The sequence below is a fragment of the Triticum dicoccoides genome, chromosome 5A (genome assembly GCF_002162155.2).
Source record: "Triticum dicoccoides isolate Atlit2015 ecotype Zavitan chromosome 5A, WEW_v2.0, whole genome shotgun sequence".
NCBI lineage: Eukaryota > Viridiplantae > Streptophyta > Magnoliopsida > Poales > Poaceae > Triticum > Triticum dicoccoides.
In genome coordinates, this window is record NC_041388.1 from 56,826,494 (window position 1) to 56,838,389 (window position 11,896).

Below are 11,896 nucleotides of genomic sequence, written 5' to 3' on the forward strand. Positions count from 1 at the left end.
CTCGCCTGAATCTCCGCGGCGGGTCCTCTCAGTCATCCGCAAATGCGGCGGCGCGTGGGCGCGGCTTCAACAAGAACAACAACTCCATCAGCAACGGTGATCGCGGCGGTGGTCGCGGCTTCAACAACAAACCAGGAGGCGGTGGTGACCGTGGCCGTGGTGGTGACCACGGCCGTGGTCGAGGCAACTCGGGAGGCAGGGGGAACTACAACAACAACTCCTCTGCCAAGCGGGTGTGCCAGATCTGTGGAAAAGTTGGCCACCCTGCTTGGAAGTGCTGGAAGCGCTACGACTCTTCATATCAGGGAGGAGAGGAGCGCTCGGCCAACATGGCTGCTCATCAGTATGGGGTTGACACCAATTGGTACATGGACAGTGGTGCAACCGACCATATTACAAGCGATCTGGAGAAGCTGACCGTTCGGGAGAGGTACACGGGCGGTGATCAGATTCATACTGCAAATGGATCAGGTATGTCCATTAATCATATTGGTTATGCAGCTATTTCTACCCCAGATCGCAATCTTCATCTAAAAGATGTTCTTCATGTTCCGGAGGCAACAAAAGATTTGATTTCTGCAAGTAAACTTGCTCTTGACAATAATACTATTGTTGAAATTCACCCTCATTTTTTTCTCATCAAGGATCTGGAAACGAGGAAGGTTCTACTTCGAGGCAGGGGTAGAAGAGGGCTCTATCCTGTCAAACACACCGGGGGAAACGTCCAGAAGCATGTGCTCAATGTCACCAAACCACCTCTGGATTGGTGGCATAGACGTTTAGGTCACCCTTCTTCCATTGTTGTTAGGAAGATTCTTAGTGAGACTAAGCTCTCGCGTGTTAATAATGGTAGCAATAAGCATGTATGTGACGCCTACCAAAAGGGCAAAAGTCACCAGTTACCTTATCCTCAATCCTTGAGTGAATATAAATTTCCTTTGGAACTTGTCTTTTCTAATGTGTGGGGTCCTGCTGTTGAAACAGTAGGCAGAAAAAAATACTATGTGAGTTTTATCGATGATTTTAGTAAATTCACATGAATCTATCTCATCAAGCACAAATCTGAAGTTTTTCAGAAATTCCATGACTTCCAAAACCTTGTTGAACGACGTTTTGATCGCAAGATTCTTGCTCTCCAAACAGATTGGGGAGGGGAGTACGAAAAGTTGAACTCTCTCTTCACCAAAATTGGCATTTCACACCATGTATCATGCCCTCATGCTCATCAGCAGAATGGGTCAGCTGAGCGCAAACACCGTCACATTGTTGAGGTTGGCCTCTCCTTGCTCGCTCAAGCCTCTATGCCCTTGAAATTTTGGGATGAGGCCTTCCTTGCCGCAACCTATCTGATCAATAGGGTTCCAAGCAAAGTCATAAATCATGAAACACCTCTTACTAGGTTATTCGGTGAAACTCCCAATTATTCCTCTCTTAGAATTTTTGGGTGTGCTTGTTGACCCAATTTACGTCCATATAACACACATAAACTCCAATTTCGATCAAAGCAATGTGCTTTCCTTGGTTATAGTAACATGCACAAAGGCTACAAGTGCCTTGATATCTCCACAGGGCGTGTATACATTTCTAGGGATGTGGTGTTTGATGAAAACATTTTTCCTTTTGCGGCCCTTCATCCTAATACCGGTGCTTGTCTAAGGGCTGAGATTCTTTTACTTCCTCCTGACCTACTTAATCCTACTGATCAAGGGGGAGAAATAGTTGATGATCAAATGATTAATAGGACTACTAATGGTTCTGATGATGCAGGAAGCCGGAGGGAAAAATGCAGCAGAAAACATTGGTTTTGGTCATGATTTTATGTTGCAGATACAGCCAAACCGGCCTGGCTCGGAACACGGAGCAGATCCTCCTGCGCACATGGATCCCGAGAGGTCTGGTGGCAGGACAGATTTGCCTGCGCGCGTGGATCCCGAGAGATCTGGCGGCGCTGCTGCATCTGGCACGCGCACAGACTCAGAGGCGGAAACGCGCACTCCGGCTGGCGCGGCCACCCCACCTGATGCGGGCAGCCCATCCACGGGTGACACGCGGCCAGACTCGCGGTCAGGCGCGCGGGCTGGCGCAGGTGTGTCCAATGCGTCGCCATCACCGAATGATGAGGAGGCGCGGATTCCCGGGCGTGTGTCGCCTAGACGCGTCTCCGCCTTGCCTCCCGACAGGACCGATCCCCAGGTCCGACCGCGTCCAGAACCGGCTGCAGGATCTTCTACAACATCAGGATCTTCTGTGGCCGTTGAACCGGAGCGACCCAATACACGGTCACAAAGAGGCATTTTTAAACCACTTGTTCCTAAAGATGGAACGGTCAGGTATGGTAAAAATTTCAAGGTTGTAAACTTTGCTGCTACTGGTGAGCCTCGTGATCTAGCTGAAGCACTAGATGATAAAAACTGGAAACGAGCTATGGAGGTAGAGTATGATGCACTTATGAAAAATCAAACTTGGCATCTAGTCTCACCTAAACAAGGTAGAAACATTATAGATTGTAAATGGGTATACAAAATTAAGAGGAATTCTGATGGTACAATAGATAGATACAAAGCTAGACTAGTAGCAAAGGGGTTTAAACAACGTTATGGAATTGACTATGAAGACACTTTTAGTACAGTAGTTAAGGCAGCTACTATTAGACTTGTTCTGTCTATTGCTGTTTCCAGGGGATGGACTCTTCGCCAATTGGATGTGCAGAATGCGTTCTTACATGGCATTCTCGAGGAAGAGGTGTACATGAAGCAACCACCTGGGTTTGTGGATGGCACCAAACCACAGCATGTGTGTAAATTGGACAAAGCACTGTATGGTCTGAAACAGGCGCCCAGAGCTTGGTACTCAAGACTAAGCACAAAGCTCCAACAACTTGGTTTCCGACCCTCAAGGGGAGATACTTCTCTATTTTTCTTCAAAAATGAGAAGGTGATCATTTATATGCTTATATATGTAGATGATATAATTGTTGCTAGCTCCTCTCCACAAGCCACCTCAGCTTTACTTAAGAACTTGAAGAATGATTTTGCTCTCAAGGACTTGGGAGAATTACATTATTTCCTTGGCATAGAAGTAAAACAGGTACATGATGGTATACTGCTGACTCAAGAAAAATATGCCAAGGATATACTCAAGCGTGTAGGTATGAGAGACTGTAAACCCTCCAGTACACCTTTATCTACAACAGAAAAATTATCATTGCATGAAGGAGAGTTGTTGAGTCCAGAGGAAGGGACTAAATATAGAGTGTGGTGGGTGCACTACAATATTTAACTTTGACAAGACCTGATATATCCTTCTCTGTTAACAAGGTCTGTCAATTTCTGCACTCCCCTACTTCACTTCATTGGACAACAGTAAAAAGGATATTGAGATATATTCAAGGAAGTGCTGGTACAGGACTGAAAATATGTAAATCACCCTCAACAACTGTTAGTGCCTTTTCTGATGCAGATTGGGCAGGGTGTCCTAATGACAGAAGGTCTACAGGTGGATTTGCTGTTTTCTTTGGTTCTAACCTCATATCCTGGAATGCAAAGAAACAAGCAATAGTCTCTCGCTCTAGTACTGAAGCAGAATATAAATCTCTGGCAAATGCAACAGCTGAGGTAATGTGGATGGAAACTTTACTAGATGAGCTAGGAGTAAGAAGAACAAGCACTTCTTGTCTATGGTGTGATAATCTTGGAGCAACGTATCTCTCAGCTAATCCAGTGTTTCATGCAAGGACTAAACACATAGAGATTGATTTTCACTTTGTCGGAGAGAGGGTTGCTAGAAAACTATTGGAAATTAGGTTCATCCCAACAGGAGACCAAGTGGCGGATGGTTTTACAAAACCATTACAGATTCGACAACTACAAGCCTTCAAGAACAATATCAACCTTGACACGTTTAGATTGAGGGAGGATGTTAAATGATATGGGTGTAGTTGTAACGTGACATATGTCACGGGGTGTAACTTGTGTGCGTGTGTTGTAACTTGGGCAGGTTGTTGGAGGTTAGAGATCCTTATCTTGTATAGTCTTGGATGAGGGGTCAAGCTAACACAACAACCTGCCAACCGATGTAATCTTGTCTTGCTATTTAACACGCACGCGTCCCTGTCAGGAGGTATACACTTCACCTCTTTTCTTTCATCTTGTCCCCATGCTCATCAGCAAAACGGGTCAGTAGAAAGAAAACATTGGCATATTGTTGATGTAGGGCTCTCTCTCTTAGCCCATGCCTCCATGCCCTTGAAGTTTTGGGATGAGGCTTTTCTCTCTGTCACATATTTGATAAAGCGCACCCCTAGCAAAGTGATTAATTTTGAAACTCCTTTAACACGTTTGTTTCACGAACAACCCAATTATCATTCTCTTCGAGTCTTTGGGTGTGCATGCTGGCCGAATCTTCGCCCTTATAATTCCAAAAAATTGGAGTTTCGTTCCAAACAGTGCGTCTTCCTTGGCTACAGCAACCTTCACAAGGGTTTTAAGTGCCTAGATGTTGCTGCTGGACGAGTCTATATATCCCGTGATGTTATTTTTGATGAAACGGTTTTTCCCTTTGCATCCTTAAATCCCAATGCAGGCACCCCTCTCCGGTCGGAAGTCCTTTTGCTCCCTGAGTTTGCACCTCTTGATCATGGGGACGAACCTGTAGTTGATCAACAGACTAATTTTCGCACTAATCCTGTTGCTAATAGTGGAGAAAATCCAGTTTTTGTGCATGATTTTATGCAGCCAGAATAAGACGAAAACGCTGCAGAACAGGAGGAGGATTCAGGTGCTGTGGGCAGCGATCCCGAGACGGCAGCGCCAGTGGGCGCAGGTGGCACAGGCGGCCCAGGGGGCGAATCTACCTCGGCTGCACAGACGCCGCCCAGGGAACGACGCGTGGCGCACAGTGGATCGCCCGCTGCATCTCCCGACACCGCGCCATCAGGTGGGCCAGTCGGCTCCCCTCCTGCGGGCCGCCAGGTGGGCCAACCGAGCTGCATGGACCTGAGCTGCACGGACTCCCGCGCCGATCTGCCCCGACAGGATGCGAGATCCTTTGTCGCTGGTGACAGATCTGCTACGGGATCGCGTGTTAACGTTGGATCGCGTGTGGATCCTCCTCCCTCTGGCGGATCTTCTGTGCCACATGTATCTGCAGCTCCTGATGTGCCGACTCGACGAACACGGTCACAACACGGTATTTCAAAACCTCAAGTTCGTACAGATGGCACAGTTAGGTATGACAATCTCAAACCTCGCTTTGGTGGTCTGATAACTACTGGTGAACCTCATAGTTTGCAAGATGCCTTGAATGATACAAATTGGAAGAGGGCTATGAATGATGAGTATGATGCTCTTATTAAAAATAAGACATGTCACTTAGTTCCACCAGCAAAAAATAAAAATGTTATTGATTGTAGGTGGGTCTATAGGATTAAAAGAAAGGCAGATGGTCAAATTGACAGATACAAGGCAAGGCTAGTAGCAAAAGGTTTCAAACAAATATATGGTATAGACTATGAAGATACATTCCGTCCTGTTGTTAAAGCAGCTACTATCATACTTGTTCTTTCTGTTGCAGTATCCAGTAACTAGAGTCTCAGGCAATTGGATGTTCAGAATGCGTTCCTTCATGGCGTTCTAGAGGAAGAAGTTTATATGAGACAACCACCTGGCTATGAGATAAAAGGCAAGGAAAATTATCTCTGCAAACTTGACAAAGCTCTATATGGTTTGAAACAGGAACCTCGAGCATGGTACTCCAGGTTGTGTGACAAACTTCAAGCACTTGGTTTTAAACCATCAAGGGGGGGATACTTCTCTGTTCTTCTTTAGAAGAGGAAAAATTATTATGTTTATGTTGGTCTATGTTGATGATATAATTGTTGCTAGCTCATCACAAGATGCAACTGTAGCTTTGTTGGCAGATTTGAGAAGAGACTTTGCCTTGAAGGATCTAGGAGATCTACATTATTTCTTGGGAATTGAAGTCAAGAAAGTGAAAGATGGCATTCTCCTGACCCAAGAAAAATATGTCATGGATATTTTGAAATGTGCAGGTATGATAAATTGCAAGATTTCAAACATGCCTCTCTCAACATCCGAAAAACCGTCAAAGGAAGAAGGAGAACCTTTGGGGGCCGAAGAGTCAACAAGGTATAGAAGTATGGTAGGTGCCTTGCAATATTTGACATTAACAAGACCTGATATTTGTTTCCCAGTGAACAAAGTTTGTCAGTATTTGCAGTCTCCTACCTCCCAACACATGACAGCAGTTAAAAGGATTTTGAGATATCTTAAAGGTACTATAAGTACAGGTCTGAAATTCACCAAGTCAGCTTGCAGTATTGTTAGCGCTTTCTCAGATGCTGATTGGGCAGGATGTCCTGATGACAGAAGATCAACAGGAGGTTTCTGTGTGTTTTTTGGTCCCAACTTGATTTCTTAGAGTGCACGTAAGCAAGCTACTGTTTCAAGATCAAGTACTGAGGCAGAATACAAGTCCTTCTAATGCAACTGCTGAGATTATTTGGGTCCAAACTCTTCTGCGTGAACTTGGAGTTGCTCATTCACCAGTTGCTCGTCTTTGGTGTGACAACATTGGTGCCACATATCTGTCAGCAAATCCAGTGTTCCATGCAAGAACTAAACATATAGAAGTTGACTATCATTTTGTTCGAGAGAGAGTAGCTAGCAAGCTATTGGATATTCGTTTTATACCCACAGGTGATCAAGTTGCTGATAGGTTTACCAAAGCCTTGTCATGGCGAAAATTGGAAGATTTTAAGAGCAATCTCAACTTGGTGAAGTTGTGATTGAGGGGGCGGGTTAGAATATATTGTAACATGTATATACGGTGTGATTATAAACCATATATATGCCCGGTAGGTTAGCATATTGCGTGCGTATTGTAATCAGGTAGTTGTGGTTGTTAGGATTTATCCTCATCTCTTTAGCCTTTTCTTGAGGATCAATCCAACACAACCGAACTGCCAGGATCTTGTAAATCTCTTTGCCTATATAACATGCAACGCGTCCCTGCCAGAGGCACACGCTTCATCCAATCTTTCAATGAGCACAGTGAAATCCACGTAGCATGCCCCAGCGATCGCCCTTCCCCCGCACCTTATTGTGTGTGATAGATTGTACCTAGGTTCAGTTCTCCTTGCCATTCACAATGCACTTATTGTTCCTGGTTCTAGAGAATATTGAAAGGAATTTTTGCTAGGCATGAATCAAGATATGCGGCATTTAGATATGTGAGCAACCATCTATAAAATACTGTGACACTGTCTGTATTATAAACTATTAAAGAAATTGTCATCTTCTAATCTCCCTATTTTGCATATTTTGTATGCTCCCCACCCAGGTTGAGCGGCTGCATCCACCTGTTGTTATGGTAGGGGAATACCTCCAATTACATGAAGAAAAATAGTTATTGGTCTATCTCATATGGATCCTAATTGTAGCACCCTAGCCTGGACTTCTCAAGGGTGAACATACTGATGGTTGGAAACCAACCTAATGGTTGATGGTGTTATCATGAGGAGGCAGTGGACCAACAGTGGCGTGATTCAAATGTAGGTTCAGATAACCTCTCATATTTGATTCTTCTTTCGAACCTGAAATATAAGTCTTTGTGTTGTATCCAATCTATTGGATTAGAAAACCATCACATGATTTTGATTGCACACTGTCCAATAGACCTAACAAGCTTAGGTACTTAGGCCTTGTACAATGGAAGATGCTTAGGGAAGGTGCTTAGAGAAATAAACCAGACTTTCCTTAAGCACCGGTGCTTATTTATACAGGATAGACGCTTAACTAAGTGTCTCTCCTGTAGAAATAGGCACCGGTGCTTCAGGAAAACTCAGTTTATTTTTCTAAACACCTCTCTAAGCACCTCCCATTGTACAAGGCCGGGTGGTTAATGCCCATTTTATTGCCTCAAGCAGGGATACGAGGAGGAAGGAGGAGCACCGGGCGGGGAGCCAGAATAGATCGGCGCCGGCGTGAGGACCGCCTCGTCATCCAATGAGAAGGCAGGCATCTTGTTCGGCTTCGCGACGCGGTTCAGCAGCATCATGGTCGCAGAGACTAAGGCCTTCTTTGCTTCCAGGTCGGCCGCAGCCACGGCGTCGAAGCCATACAAATCAGGCTCGGCCCCTCCCTCACTGTCTCCGCCTAGTTATTTGTCTTTTCCAGCTGCCTGCAGTTTTGTTTGTTTTGTTTGTCATTGTAGGTTTGGCGTCTTCTTCTAACAATTTGTTTTGTTGTAATTCTAAGTTCTGGTATACGTTCTTATCATGTTTGTCCCAGATGTAGGATCCCACTTCATGAATCAGTCAAAGTGCACTACAATAAAAAAGAACTTGTGCTCGAAAAAATTGATGGATTATGAGCTAACTTGCAAAATGTTGCTCTCAGGATGATGACACATTGATAGCAAATTGGCGTTGTTGGTAGTTGTGGTTTTTTAGTCACATGTACCTCCTTTTCTACTTCAATGTTAGTATATCCGTTTTGTACCGTCGAAATTTTACTTGGTAGAAAATAGCAAGTAGAAGCAATGTAATTCAAATAAATGTTGGTTGTCGGTAATGATGGGAATAAAATAGGACAGAATCTTTGATTGGTCCTGCTGATGCTATCAATCCTCTGAATATGAATATCCACCTTCTATTTATACCCCTCTTATGTTGAGGCATGCAAGAGGCAGGCAGACAAGCAGTAGCAAGTCAGAAGGACGAAGAAGAAGCGCCATGGCAGTTGGAGTCTTTGTGAATTGGAGGGGAAAAACCATCAACAAAGAGGTGCACGGTGGAGTCAGAGCAGCATGGTTTTTGTATGGTAATTAAGTCACTATACAGGCCGAGTCCTTATTTGCATACATGTTTACACATGCTTGCACATACAATATCTCATTGTAAGCTTCTGAGTTTAAGACATTGAATCACTTTTGTGCGTTGTTTCCCATTTGCAGTTCTGACTGTGGTAACAAACGTGGTTATTGTCCCAAACGTGCTGAATATGGTTACTTATCTCCACGGAACAATGCATATGGGGGTTTCGGGCTCGGTGACTACAGCTGCTAATTTCTTTGGCGCCACATCCGGGTTTGCAATGATCGGAGCTTTCCTCTCTGACTCCTACATCACTCGCGCCAAAACTATGCTCCTCATTGGTCCATTTATGTTTCTGGTGATATACATCTTCATCTCTTCAGTTATCTACATGATTTCTATTTTTCTATTGACTCAAAGGAGTTATTCTTTGTTTAACTAGAACCAGCCGATAACAGAGACGGCAATAAAACATGCGTTTCTTTATGAATCATGTTAAACATATGCGGCTTTATCAGTAGAAAGAAGTGAATATGAAATCCTAGTATCTTAAAATTATACTCTGATAAGTGCTAAAAATGACTAACATAGTATCATAGATTTGATTTGTTTTATTATTGTAATTTTCTTCATTTTGATGTGGCCTCACCAAATTTGAAGGAAGTGCTGTCCGCAATTCTGATGTAAATTTCCAAAGCTGAAATTTGTTTGGGAACTTGGGATACATTTACTTTTTGAAAAAGCAAAATAGAGACCTGATTTCATTAACAAAATCAGTGAGAACAATTGTTTGAAAAGAAGAAGAGGAAATGTCATCCAACCATTTAGCCTGGCATGTACTATAATCGACACAAACCATAAGCCATAATCAATTTTGGGTGTACGAAATTGTAAGCGGCATGGTGAGAGTGGAGTATAAATATACCTTACAAAAACAGCAATGTGCCTTTAGCATACCTGCGGTATGCTGAAACTTAAAACTGCCTTATAACTTGTCATGTTTTCATATAACTCAATTGGTGCGAAAGATACAGTACATACTTTGGCGTATCCTTGACAATGAAACCCACTTATTAGCGCCGATAAACGAGGACTTCCTTCATGCCAACATTAATCCGTATTCAAGTAGGGAACTAAGAAATGTAATGTTATTGTAGCATAATTGATCGAGCATGCATTAATTTGTGCAGGGATACGGACTGCTCGCACTGCAAGCCTACCTACCCTCCCTCCACCCACCCCCTTGCAATATTGAAGCAGAGCCAAACAATTGCAAAGAGGTCCAGGGCAAGAACGCTGCCTTATTGTACGTAGGCTTGTATCTGAGTGCATTTGGTGATGGGTGTATACGATCTTGCTTGCCGTCCCTTGGAGCAGACCAATTTGACCATGAAGATCCCAAAGAGTCCCGCCAGCAGTCCAGCTTCTTTAACTGGTATACCTTCGGAATCTCTTTTGGAGGTTTCGTAGGGCAGATTCTCATAGTGTGGCTCCAGGACTACAAAGGGTGGGATATCGCACTAGGGTTGTGTGCCGTCATAGTTCTGCTCGGATTGCTCGTAGTTGCTGCTGGTCTCCCTTTCTACCGCAACCAAGTACCACAAGGAAGTCCTCTGACTCGAATACTGCAGGTGGTACAAGCTACTTCCTAGCTCAAAACATAATAGTATGTTGCTTGTGTTGACTTCAATTTTGCTTCTCCCAGGTTCTTGTGGTTGCCTTCCGAAACAGGAAGATTGAAGTTGGTGAGGGGCTAGAAGAAGCACATGAAAGCAGTACCGAGGTGGGGACAGGTTACAATGGCTCGCTCTCTCAAACAAATAGTCTGAAGTAAGACTCGGTGAATCGAACCATGTTTTTAATTACTTGCACTTATCAAGTCGCCATAGAGAGTAGCGTACCCCATAGTGTTTTGAGAATCCATTCCCTAACTCTGTGATGATGCATGGTGCCATATTTCTCGATAAAGCTTGCATCAACCGTGGTGAAAAGGGGGACTGGTTGGTCTGCAGCGTGACCAAGGTGGAGGAAACCAAGATTGTGCTCCGCATGCTTCCCATCTTCATCAGCTCCATGATTGGATACATATCGAGCATCATCCTCTTCACGCTCACGGTGCAGCAAGGTGGCTTGACCAACACGAGGCTCGGCAAGATCCACGTTTCCCCGGCGACACTCTTCGTCATCCCCATCACATTCCAGATGTTGATGCTTGCGGTCTATGACCAGTTCATCGTGCCATTCCTGCGAAGGCGCACGGGCTACAGAGGCGGCATCACCCACTTGCAGCGCATCGGCATAGGCTTTGCCTCCATGATACTTGCCTGCGTCATCGCAGCGGTTGTCGAGAAAAAGAGGAAGCGGGCTGAGGTGCAGATGTCCCTTTTCTGGCTCGCACCTCAGTTCTTCCTGCTCGGCGTGTCGGACGTGACGTCGTTCACCGGGCTACTCGAGTTCTTCAACAGTGAGGCGCCACGGGGCATGAAGTCGATAGCCACGGCGTTGTTCTGGTGTGATCTGGGGCTCGCGTCGTTGATGGCCACATTCCTGGTGGATGCTGTGAACAGGGCACAAGGCATGGTCACCGGGTAGGCTGGCTCAAGGGTGCAAGCTTGAACACTAGTCATCTTGACCTGTTCTACTGGGTTGTGGCTGTTATCGGATTACTCGGCTTCCTCAACTACCTGTACTGGGCCAACAAGTATGTGTACCAGAACAATCAACGCGTTGCTAGAGTTGTGCCAACGGTTGATCATGATTTGCCTTGACATATTAGATATGCAATGGTATATTAGTACTTTGGAAAAGAGAAGGATGTCTGATTCACTATGTCTTGAATTAGTCAAGTCTGTTGTCACGACTGCAGATGACATATCTGCAGCGGATTGAAAGTGTAGTTCAGTTAACTGCATTTAACTTTTTTTTAGACAATCAAGCGAAGCTTTTATTAGACCATCAGAATGTTTACAGGGACAAAAGTAAGATCACCGGGGTGGCCTAACCAGACATGACGACCAAACCCCAGTCCCAAAGCATGCTTCGCTAGATTGTGAGCCTCGACAT

General features: G+C 44.7%; 1 pseudogene; it reads left to right on the forward strand.

Moving 5' to 3' along the window:
• Positions 1–8,752: 8,752 nt before the first annotated feature.
• Positions 8,753–11,601, forward strand: LOC119296978 (annotated as a pseudogene).
• The last annotated feature ends 295 nt before the right edge of the window (positions 11,602–11,896 follow it).